Consider the following 12,869-nt stretch of genomic DNA (forward strand, 5'->3'; position numbering starts at 1 on the left):
GAGAACAATCTGCAAGATATATTGAGTTCCAAAGATTTTCAGTTTAATCTAGTTTAATTTAGTTTTAATTGCCCTGAATACCAAACTTATCTTAGAAGTCTAGGAAGTCCTTTGTTTTTCTTTTTGTCTCTTCCAGCTTTCTAACATTACATTTCTCTAGCTGTCTTTCATCAAATAAATCTTACATAAGCTATCTGTAATTCAGGTATCTCTGTTCTTTGTGCTCTCACTGAATTTATTTGTTTGGAGCCTGTGATTCTTTTCTATGCTAAAGATAAGGTGGAGAGTTGATTGAGAGCAGCCCTGCAGAGAAAGATTTGGGGTTGGTGGTTGATGAAAAACCCACTATAAACCAGCAGTGTGAGCCCACAGCCCAGAAAGACAATTAAATCCTTAAATCCTGGGCTGCATCAAAACCAGTGTGGCCAGTGGCTCAAAGGAGGTGACTCCCCCTCTGCTCTGCTCATGTGAGACTCCCCCTGGAGCACGGCATCCAGCTCCAGTACCACCAGCATAGGAAGGACATGGAACTGGTGGAGCAAGTCCAGAGAAGGGCCACAAAGTGGGTAAGAGGGCTGGAGCATCTTCCCTATTGAAGACAGGCTGAGGAAGTTGGGGCTGTTCAGCCTGGAGAAGAGAAGGTTGTGTGGAGACCTCATAGCAGCCTCCCAGTATCTGAAGGGGGCCTACAGGGAAGCCCAAGAGGGACTCTTTGTCAGGAACTGTAGTGATAGGACAAGGAGTAAAGGCTGCAAATGGAAAGAGGGGAAATTTAGGCTAGATATTAGAAAGAATTTTCTTACTGTGAAGATGGTGAGATGTTGGAGCAGGCTGCCCAGGAAGGTTTTGAATGCCCCAACCTGTGCAATATTCTAAGCCAGGCTGGTTTAGGCCTTGAGAAGCCTGGTCTAGTGGGAGGCGTGCCTGCCCATGGTAGGGGAGGCTGGTGCTAGATGATCTTTAAAGTCCATTTCAACCCCTTAACATTCTATGATTCTATATCAAAATTTGAATAATATATTGTTAGATCATGTATGGTATTGGGGAAGAAATGCATTCTAATTGGGCCAAGGAAAATCTCCATCCTTTATTGGATGCTGAGGGGAACATTGTAACCAAGGCTGAGGAAAAGGCTGAGGTACTTAATACCTTCTTTTCCTCAGTCTTTAACAGAAGGACTGGTTTTCCTCAGGACAACCAGCCCCTGAGCTGGTAGTCAGGGACAGGGAGCAGAACAGAGCACCTGCAATCCAGGAGGAAGCAGTTTGTGACCTGCTGTGCCACTGAGACACTCACAGCTCCGTGGGGCTGATGGCATCCACCGGGGGCACTGAGGGAGCTGCTGCAAGAGCTCAACGAGCCACTCCCAACCATTTATCATCAGTCATGGTTAACTGAGGCTGTCCCAGGTGACTGGAGGTTGGCCAGTTTCATGCCTGAATAAAAAAAAGGTCAGAAGGAAGATCTGGGGATCCTCTGGAAGGAGGATCTGGGGATCTTGGGGATATCCAATCAGCCTGACTTTTGTGCCTGGGAAGGTTATGGAACAGATCATCTGGAGTGATCATGGAGAGTCATCACATGGCATGCACAGCCCGACCAGTGCGTCATGCCCAGCCAGCATGGGTTTAGGAAAGGCAGGTCCTGCTTCACCAACCTGGTCTCCTTTTATGACCAGGTGACCCACCTAGTGGATGAGGGAAAAGTTGTGGATATTGCCTACCTGAACTACAGTAAAGTCCAGACAGTTTGATACTGTCTCCCACAGCATTTTCCTGGAAAAGCTGGCAGCCCACAGCTTGGACAGCTGCACTTTTTGCTGGGTTAAGAACTGTCTGGATGGCCAGGCCCTGAGAGTGGTGGTGAGTGGAGTTAGATCCATCTGGCAGGTGGTCACCAGTGGAGTTCCCCAAGACTCAGTATTGTGCCAGTAAAGATACTTAATATCTTTACCGATGAACTAGATGAGGGGATGGAGTGTATCCTCAGTGAGTTTGTGGATGGCACCAAGTCAGACAGCAATGCCTATGTGTGGGACGGTAGGAGGACTCTATAGAGGGATCTGGACAGACTAAATTGATGGGCTGAGGTCAGTGGTATGAGGTTCAATAGGGTGAAGTGCTGGGTCCTGTACTTGTGTCACAACAACCCCATACAGTGCTACAGGCTGGGACAGAGTGGCTGGAAAACTGCCAGGTGGAAAAGGACCTGGGTGTGCTGTCAACAGCCACTGAACATGAGCCAGCGTGTGCTCAAGAAGGCAAATGTCATCCTGGCTTGTATCAAAACTCATGTGGCCAGCAGAACCAGGGCAGTGATTGTCCCCCTGTACTCAGCACTGGTGAGGACACACCTCAAGCTCTGTATCTGGTTCTGGGCCCCTCACTACAAGAAGGACATTGAGGTGCTGGAGCATGTCCAGGGCAATAGAGCTGGGGAAGGGTCCTGAGAGGAATTCTTATGAGGAGCAGCTGAGGGGGCTGGGGGTGTTTAGCCTGGAGAAAAGGAGGCTCAGGGAAGACCTGATCCCTCTCTACAACTGCCTGAGAGTGTAGCCAGGTGGGGGTCAGCCTCTTCTCCCACACAGCAAGTGACAGGACAAGAGGATATGGCCTCAGCCTGTGCCAGGGTAAGTTCAGGTTGGACATCAGGTGGATTTTCTTCACTGAAAGGGTGGTCAAGCATTGAAATGGCTTGCCCAGGCAAATGGTGGAGTTACCCTCTCTGTAAGTGTTCAAGAAACAACTGGACATGGCACTTAGTGCTGTAGTTTAGTTGACAAGGTATTGTCAACTAAAAGTTGGTCTTGATGATGGTCTTGATCTTGGAGGTCTTTTCAAACCTTTATTGATTCTGTGATTCTAATGGTTGTTTCTGTCCTTTTTAACAGCTTCTCTCCATCCAGCTCTACCTGAAAACATTTTCTAATGTATTTTTTTTAACAAAAGTATTTCAAATATCTCTTTGTTGTGCCTTACACCTTAATTATCCTAAAATAGTGAGTTGCCAAGATGTTGATTTCCATTCAGTTACTTCTCACTGGTGTAGCAGGAAAAAAAATCAAGCTCAGTTTCTACAGCAACAGGAGTATGCTTCTAGTAATATTCTCTCATTTTATGGTTCTAACATTTACATATTTTAATATAATATGTAAATAAGTGTAAATAGTAAAAGGATTTTACTCTTTTTAAACCAGTGTGTTGAAGGGCTGGATGTCTGAAAATGCATGCTGGACTGGGGTTTTTTTGTATGGTTCAGTAAAACATACTATCCTTTACTTGCCTTCTTTCTGGGGCGGAGATTAGAAAGTGTAATGCAGACAAAAAAAACCCCACAATATCATCATTGCAAGGTGTGACGTGTCAATGGTAGCTTGCTATGGCAGTTTTTTTGTAAAAAGATGAAAGACAGACAGATGTTTGATGAAGCAGCTAATGAAAAAGAATGATACTTGAAGCAGTTGATAAAACAACTGCTGAAGGGGCATGTCCTATTGATGGATGGTTTATCTCTTTCAAGTGAGCTCTGTTGCAGGTAATAAATACTGGCAAACAGTAACAGCTATCTAAACAGAAGGTTTAGAAATCACCACACCTCTGATTAGCCTTAACAGAGCAGTATTTGCTTGATATTGACAGAATTCAGAATAGGTAAATTAAGATCTTTCAGGGAAGATCATATTTATCTAATGAAAGCTTTTTTGTGGGACAGAGTATTTAAATTCTGATAGTTTTGGTAAATAAGGTCCAATTGATTTTTTGTTTCTTCACAGCATTTCTATTGTTCTAAAGTCCAGCCATGGCAATGGTCTAATAAAATGGTTGGGAAAAAAAAATTGATGAACATGTGTTGGGTTTTTTAAAGATTAATGTAAGAAAACTGAATTTAAAAATATCTGCAGAAAATCATGATAATTTTGTAGAAAAATCTCCTGCAGGGTTTTTCCTTGTTTTCTGTTTTCCTTAGATCACTTTTTTTTTTTTTTCTTTTTTTTTTTTTTTTTTTTTGCTGATACAAATACTTCAAAAATACAGGGACAGACATATTCTGTTGTTCTTAAAAATTCTCAAAGGAAATCAATGACACACTGGACCAGCAAAAAACTCTGCCCTAGATTTTCCCCTTAGGCATATAGTGCAATATAAAGAGAAAATCTATGGGAAAAGTAGATGTGTGATGTTTTATCTCTGTGTTTTATGTGCTTGTTATTTGGATGCTGGACATATTTCAGCCACTGTTTTTGTCTGCTGTGGCCCAGGTGCCAGGTTCTGCATGTGTTATAATTGTAGAAGTCTTCCTAAGCAAGCCATGCCTAGCTTGGAAAGTAGGTTGTTTGGAAATAGGGACAGGAAGAGAGCCATCTTCACAACTCTTGCTATATATGGCACCACAGTCATAAATAAATGTGTTTCCTTGGGAGGATATAATTCTGTTTTGGAAAATATGAACAAAGATCCAGAATAAAAATATAGTAATTAAATACCCCTGGGAATATTCAGTGATGGAAGTGGCAGGTGAAAACTTGCATTAGGGTTCTGTCTGTGAATATGCAGGTCCTCACTTCTGCCTTCTTGCCTGCATACTTTGCTCCTAATGCAGTAAGACACATGTCCTATCCCTGGGCACATCATCCTTCAATATTGAGCATCTGCCACATTCCCATCTGGAATATCTGTGAATGGAAGATGACAAAACATCTGAGATAATAAACTGGAGGTATTAGGACCACTAAAAATAGAAGCTTGAGAGCTCCTTCCAGCCTTCTGATTTCCCATTAAATGTCTGGATGTGCTTTCAGTTCCAGAGAGGGTACCAGGTTAAAAAGATTTTAAGCTGAACCTAATGGGCAAATTTTGGTCTTAATGGGAAAACTGTTAACATGATGAGTTGGTTGTCTATAAATTAAAGAATATAGCAACTGGAGGGCATCCCAAAGTTCTTTCTCAGAAGGAAACACTCCTTCCCCAAAACATATTATGAAGTGAAATGGATCTCTGCTTGTCCTCAATGTTAGGGAAGAAGCCAGCATGCTGATGCAACAACATCTTACATAGTAGGTGGTATTATTCAGGCAACCAGCAGCTCTGCCTTAGTTATATTGAGTAGTGTTCCCACATGTCTCAGAAGTGACTTACCTGCTGCAGAGCAAGTGAGTTATCTGATGAAAGCATCTGCTTGTGAATTGTATGCTTCAAGAACTTTTTTAATGGTTAGTTCTAGGAAAGTGTGAGGGTGCAGTGAAGAGATACTTATTTTCCTGCTACATCAAGGAGTAGAAGAGTCTCATGGCAGGTAGTAATTCAATTTCTCAGGTAAAACAGTCTAATTTGTGTGATAGCAGGAAGTAGCTTTGCAGACATGACAGTCAAGGTGTGGTTGCTTTGACTAAGAGCACATCTTGATGTTTTAGGCAAGGAAATGCTTGGCTGTGATTATCTTGAAGGTTAGCTGATTTTAAGAAATGAGCACAGCCTCTGGGACTACCAACCATCTGCATTCAAATAATCAGGCTCTGAGAGCTGTCAGCATTGCCTCTCGCACATGCAGCATTTGCAACAGGAGCGGCTTCATGCTGTGGCTTGGCTCAACTCTGTTTTTAGAGATCTTATGCTGTGTAAGATTTATTTCCATGCCAAAGCCCTTCAGAGTCCATACGGCTGGCTTGCTCTTCCCTCCAGCAACGTCACCAGTTTTCTCACATGCCTGTGATTGTCAGCAGTCTACTCGCTCGTTTGTAGTGCATGGCAGGTCTGATGACAGCTGGCCTCCTTCAGGCTTGGTAACTCACACGGAGAAATCCTGCATCATCCTGAAAGTGCCTTTGCCAACAGAGAGTCCATGTTCTGTTAGCTGTGGGGAATGCTGTACATTGCACTGGTAGAGATGCCAGCACAGGTCAGAGTTAGGGGGGCTTCGTGATGGGAAGGAGCAACTTTCCTGCTAGGAGGACAATGATGCAACATCAACACTAGAAAAAGGAGTCTTCAGTAAGGCAGCCTTGTACCAGACAAATGGAGCCACATCTGAATCAGACCACTGGCACATCATGGAAAGTGTCAGCCAGGCAGCACAGCAGAGACACTGTTAATGGAGAAGAGAAAGATTGCCCAGGAGCACTCGGCTGAAGGGATACTCAGGATGCTTAAGCAAGGTTCACTTCCTCACTTAATTGAGCCTCCCAGAAGAGAGAAGCAGCACAAATAGGTATGGGGATGAATCAATAAAAGGGTCTTTAAGAAGTGAGATAGATATGGGGTTGCTTAATTTGGCTTTAAATTATGAACAAACATAGGTAAATAATTGTCTCTGTTAATGATTTCCTGATGAAAAAGGTTCTTTACAGGAGAGACTGCTTTTGAGCTTAGACAGATTTTTTTTAAGGAAACCTCTCTGATGTCAGAAATTTGTTTGGTTTTTTGTGTTGTTTTTGGTTTTTTTTTCTCCTACAGAATGAACGACAAACAATGAATTTGCACTAGTGGAAATCACTACAGTAAAACACTCTAGTCTGTGCACATATCCATGCCACATGTACAAATTGCACTGAGCTATTGCCATTGTATGTGGTGCTTTGAGATTAAACAGCATGAAATATGTGTGAAGGCCTCTTGGGGGGTGGTGGTGATGGGTAACTGATGGTGGTGTGACAAGTGTTTAAATTTCCTGGGGTGAGGATATGAACATCACCTGCCAGATTCACTTTATTTTCATTGTCTGATGGTTTATTTATTTTCCAAATGAAGTATCAATTTTATTTACCAAATATAATGTGTAAATCTCTCTATTCAGCAGCATTCCTTAATGGTGATGGTTGATGATTGGACTAGATGATCTTGAAAGTCTCTTCCAAACTTGATATTCTGTGATTCTGTGATAGTTTTATTGGGCATGGTTTTACTGGCTTGTGTGGGTTGCTTGCTGTTTCATTATGCTGAAAAAACTTTAGAGTATGACTACCACTTCCCAGCTGAGTGGACAACAAGCAGTAGTTAGATAAACTGTGTAATTAAACCCATGCATTTACACTAATAGAAATTTAATATCAATGAACTGGAGATGTCCAATTCTTTACAAAAAGACAATTAGCTGTCTTAACTATCAAAATGTTATCTGAAAAATCAAAGTAAAAGCCAATTCAGGCAGGTGTAGAAAAAGAATGGAATAGTTTTAGTTGGAAAGGACCTGTGTTGATTATCTAGTCCAACTACCTGATGCTTTAGGGCTGACCAGAAGTTAAAGCATGTTATTAAGGGTATGTCCAAATGTTTCATAAACCCTGCCAGGCTTCAGGCATCAACCACCTCTTTAAAACTCTTTCAGAGTTTGACCACCCTCTGTAGAGATGTGCTTCCTAATATTCAGACTAAACCTTTTGTTGACACAGTTTTGAACCATTCCCACACTTCCTATTGTTGGATCCCAGGAAAAAGAAATCAGCATCTCCCTCTCCACTTCCTGTCCAAAGGAAGATGAAAAGAGTACTCCTCAGCCTCCTTTTCTCCGAACTAGACAAGCCCAAATTCCTCAGCTGCTCCTCACAGGACACAGCTTCCAACCCTTTCACCAGCTTTGCTGCACTATCCCGAATGTATTCAAGAATCCTTACATATTTGTGTCCTTCAGTGCTCATGTTGTTTCCCTTCTTTTTTAATCCCTTTCTGTACTTACCATGGCAAATATCCCCATAAAGCATCTCTTTGGTGTTTAGTTACTTCAGGCTTCCTATCTATTTAAAGAAGAGCAGTAGCTGCCACCCCAGGGCAATTCAGTTCACTTGGCTCTAGGATTATTCCAGGATGTTCTTCTCTTCTTTCTGTTGTCAAAACCTAGGATGATGGGATTTCCAGTGTAATTTTGCCATTTAGGTAGGATGGGTCTAGATCTTCTGCCACATTGCATGAAAGCTGGGAGAAGGAGGACTCCTTTCCTCCCTGCTTGCTGATTCTACCAGTGGTCTTGAAAAGTTGGTGGGCTGGGAAACTGAGTGTGAAGGATTTGGCAGAACCTTTGGCTGGGCACCTGGAGAAGTTGCTGACTGAAGTCACATACCTTTGTCTCTGTGCTAGCAATTTCAGAAATCTGGCAGAGGGGTTGCAGGAATCAGTGGATCCTGCAAGTGGAGTGCTGCAGGAATCAATGCATAGACTCCACGCAGAGCACGGAGAGCCTATGTCTGGTGCTGGTCTGTGTATGAAATGCTGCAGAGAAGCCTGTTTGGACATCATTTTGTGAAATGGTCTGGTAAAGTTAACTCTATTGAAATAACCAGATTAAATGCTAAAGAACTCTCCCTGCATGACAATAGTTTTTGATGTAACTTACTAGAAATGAAGAAAGATGTCTTGCTAACCAGGCTCTTCTGTATTCTCAGTGGACTGAGATGCAGTAGTTGTGGTTGCATGCTAAGAACCTTTTGCAAGTCTCCTCCCCCTTCTTCCCATGATGTCAGTCTCCTGGAAGAAGCATGTAATGGAAGCAAATTAATTTGGTGCCTACTGCATGTCTGAGCAAAGGACAAGAGGATGAGAGACCATTAATAAATCAAATCTGTCCTTACCCTTTCTATATATCTGCATGAAATTATAGGCTTTCAGTCACAAAGATATTTTCCTATATCTAAGCAATGAAAAGGGGGAAAAGATGCTTTTTGTCTAGTGGAAAAAACACTATCTCCAGCGGCACTTACATTCTGTGAGAAAGAAGAAGCAACTGAGAGGATGTTTCATGGGGTTCCAACCTGCTCCTTGTATCAACAACAGCTCACCGAAACAAAGATCTCTCTGACAGCAGGTAAGGCTTATTCATAGGCAGTTGTCTTTACCTTTGCAATTTATTCTGTGCAGGCAGATCCCACAGGAGAGTGAATAGGGCCAGGAGGTGCTCCAGGCAGTACAGCAGAGATTCCCCTGCAGCTTGTTGTGAAGACCATGGTGAGGCAGCTGTGCTCCTGCAGTCAAGGAGGTCCACAGTGGAACAGACATCCATCTACAGCTTGTGGAAGATCTCATGCTGGAGCAGGTGTGTGCCCAAAGGAGGAAATAACCACCACATGGGAAGCATGGAATGACCAACAGTGGGAAGCTCACATGTGGAGCAGGCTCCTGGCAGGACCTGTGGCCCCATGGAAAGATGACCCCACTCTGAAGCAGGTTTGCTGCCAGGACTTGTGACCCTATCGGACATCTAGGCTGGAGCAGCCTGTTCCTGAAGGACTGCACCCCATGGAAGGGACCCATGCTGGAGCAATTGGTGCAGAACTGCAACCCATGGGAAGGACTCAGTTGGAGAAGTCCATGAAGGACCATCTCCTATAGGAGGGACCCCACACTTGAACAGGGGAGGAGTGTGAGGAACAGCAGACAACATGTGATGAACTAACCACAATCCCATTCCTTCTGAGCTCCTATATGGAGAAGGTAGAGGAAATTGGGAGTGAAGTTGAGCCCATAAAAAAGGGAGGGATGGGGCAAAGAGCCTTTGAGATTTGGTTTTATTTTTCATCACCCCACTCTGATTTGACTGGTAATAAATGAAACAAATTTTCCCAAGTCTGTTTTGCCCAAAACAGTAATTGGTGAGTGATGTCTCCCTCTCCTTATCTTGACCTACAAGCCTTTTTTTATATTCTCTCTCCTCTGTCCAGGTGATGAAGAGAGTGATGGAGCTGTACATGGGCACCTCGTATCCAGACAAGGTCAACTAACCACAGCGTTTAGTGTTTTTTTCTGAAGTTAAACTGATACTCAGTTAATGTGTGGTGCTCCTTGCTGTTTTTAAACCTGTAGGCCAGGAGTCCCACTGAGGTCACAGGAGAGGTGAATTCGTTGCAGGATTAGTTGCACTTTTTTTTTTCCACTCTGAAATTGAATACTGTTGTATTGCCCTCATCAGTGCTTAAAAGGTAATATGAACTTGTGTTAAAATTAACAGGTCCTTCTAAGAGCCTTCAAGATCAACTATTTCCCTGCAGTTTTGCTTTATTCTACTTCATTGCAAAGAATGTTTCCTTTTGCTGTGTTGTAAAATCCTCTTCAGTAAGATAAAAATTAAATGTACATATCCACAAAGTACATGTGAATCTGTTTGCACTACTTATTCTTAGTTTTTGTGTACACTTATTTCGTGGGTAAAATTATAACTTAAGGTGCTCCTTATACTGTACCTCTCCTTATTGTCATAACAGAGGTTCTCAAAGAAGCCAATCACCAGGAGGACCTCTGGTCTGAATGCTTTTAAAATAAAGCTGTGAAGCTTTTCTCTCCAGAGCTATTTAAAAATGTGAAAAATTGTTCTGTCACTCCAGTTGTAGCAGTCTCTATCTCAGGTAAAATATATGATTCTATTTCCCTGTAATTTGCATCATTTGATTGGATGTATTTTGCAATTTTACTTTTAATTGGAATTCCTGCTTATTCTTCATGAGAATTATTGTGCACCTCACCCCATAATTTCCAAACTAATGTATATCAGTGTTTTGTCGGCTGGCATTAGAATATTGAAAATACTTTGTATTCTTCCTTTAAGAGTGGTTGAATCACCGGAGGCACTTCCTCTGAGTGCAAAAATGGAATTACTGACTAGACTGAGTAAATTTCAAAAATTGTAAATAGTATTATAAGTTAATTATTTCTCACTGCATAAAAATCATCCTGGTAAATACAGTGTTCTAGCTGTTGTGCAAGATTCTTTTCTTCTTTGCTTGCTGTTCATTTTAAGCAGCTAAGAGAAAGTATCTGAGCTGAAATGCAGTTCAGGTTACTCTCAGCTGTTATAAAAGGAAGATAGGTCAAACAAGTGGCAGCCATCATCCCTTTGGAGATGACAACCCCTGATCCTGCCCTTTGCCCCTATTAGACAGACCCAGCCGGGATAACTGCTAGGGAGTGATCTGAGCTGTCAAAGCCCTTGGTGAAACACCTGAAGCATGCTTTCTGACTGCTTGGCATTGCATTTGTCATTTGTATGGAGGCACTGTGAGTGAAAAATGAGCATTAAAAGCCAACTGGTTGGCTACAATAGTGCTTTCTAGCTATTTAAATTATCAAATCACAAAATAATTTCAGATGGAAAAGAGTCTCTGAAGGACCATCTAGTCCAACAACATGCTCAAATCATGACTGATTTCCAAGTTAGACCAGGATATATAAGTGAATGTGTCACATATATATATATATATATATATATATATATATATATATATATATATATGAGAATATGTATCTGGGAGAATTAGCCTTATCTGCATTGAAACAGGTCTGGACTAGGAAAAAAATAATAAACTAGGATGAGCATTTAAAGCTTTTCTGGAAAAAGAAGTCTTTTCTTCATGGCTGTGTGTATTCCTGTTCCACGCTGACAAGCCCTGTCTTTTTGATACCACCCTAATGAAACACATCCTTGGTTAAGAAGCTTCCTCTGGGATGGTGCCAGCATACGCTGCATTCTCTGTCCTACTAACTGTCCTCCTCAGTCCCCAAGCGCGCCATGTCTCTGTCAGTCACCCTGATTATAATTTTGAACTCTGCTGCACAGAAGTCACAATGTCCCAGAAGCATCTACTCCCACTCTTAAAAGTTGCTAATTATGGAAGTGTCCCTTTCCCATTAGCTCACTGCTGCAAGCAGAAAGTACAAAAATTAGGCTAAAATGTCAAGCAGGGGAGGGGAAGCTGGATCCTTCCTTGGAAAAAGAATGTGAGGGGAGAGGGGAAGAAAAGAGAGCAGGGAATCCAGCATCACTCGAGAAGATGGGGAGAAATGGTGTGACAGGTGCCAGGTCCCAGTGTGCCTGTGGGTCAAGGGTCCCAGGTCATGTTGACTGACTGCTGAGGCACAGGCTCTCAAGTGTACCCCATGTGTGTCTTGAGGGCCTGCTTTGAAACCTTTCTTCTGATTTCATTAAAATTAGATGCATTTTTTTTCCCCAAATTATTGATAGTCAGGACATAATGTAGGGAACTGGATGTCCTCAGAGCTCTTAGAAAGTATTTTAGCAGCTTCACTCTATCCTGGACTCAGTGTAAACAATTTTCTAATGTAAATGAAGTCTTCATTTTAAGAGCTCAAGCTGTTTCCATGACATCCTGCTAGAGACTCCTGGTCACAAAACAACCTGCTTTGTGCTGCAGGCAATTCTGTGGTACCAAATTTTGTGCAACTGTACAGCCACATGGAAGCAAAAACATGAGGAAAAGGTCACAGAAGAATTTCCTTCTCATAAAGAGAAGTTCCTCTTATCACAAACAAAAATTTTTGTCTCACAAAGAGACTTCACTTTTTACTTGGAGCTGGCAGAACAGCTTTATATCCCCTGTCACAGGTTGACTGTCACGGGTGTGCAGCTGGGGAGGGGACGAGCAGCAGGGTGTGTGTCATCCCTACTATTTTTGACCACAGAAGAGCCCAGTAGTGTCCCAGGGAGGCTAAATTTATGTTAGGACTGCCTGGAGATGGCATGGGCTGTAACCACTGCATTGTTTTTTACCCTCCCCAAGGACCCTGATGCCCAGAATCCAGCCTGGCTTTGTCCCAGCTGTGCAGCCCTGGCTCAGGCATCCACTGGTATGGCCAAGCTGTGAGTGAAATCATGGAACATAAGGAAGGCACAATTGCAGGCCGAGGCAGGGCTGTTGAGAGTAATTTAGGAGGCAAAACTGAGCAACATGGAAAGGTATAAATCCTAAGGAGAACTCTAGTGAGGAGGTGGTAGGTCACAGCATGGAGCAGCAGGACTGACCCTTCTCCACCTGCCTGATGCCTGCTGGGCTGGCAAAGACTCCCTTAGGGGTCTTATCAGCATGGGGAGCATACTAATGCCTGGTAACTCTTTAAACCCCAGTTGTCTCTTGTGCATATTCATCAAGAAAAGTT

The 12,869-nt window shown here is 42.7% G+C and overlaps 1 long non-coding RNA gene across 1 annotated transcript; it reads left to right on the forward strand.

Moving 5' to 3' along the window:
- The first annotated feature begins 480 nt into the window (after window positions 1-480).
- Window positions 481-10,679, forward strand: LOC128803769 (uncharacterized). Its single transcript, XR_008435827.1, has 3 exons — window positions 481-566; window positions 8,844-9,018; window positions 9,644-10,679. It is a non-coding gene; the product is annotated as an uncharacterized LOC128803769 (long non-coding RNA).
- Window positions 10,680-12,869: the final 2,190 nt, after the last annotated feature.

Source organism: Vidua macroura, chromosome 2 (genome assembly GCF_024509145.1).
Source record: "Vidua macroura isolate BioBank_ID:100142 chromosome 2, ASM2450914v1, whole genome shotgun sequence".
Lineage (NCBI taxonomy): Eukaryota > Metazoa > Chordata > Aves > Passeriformes > Viduidae > Vidua > Vidua macroura.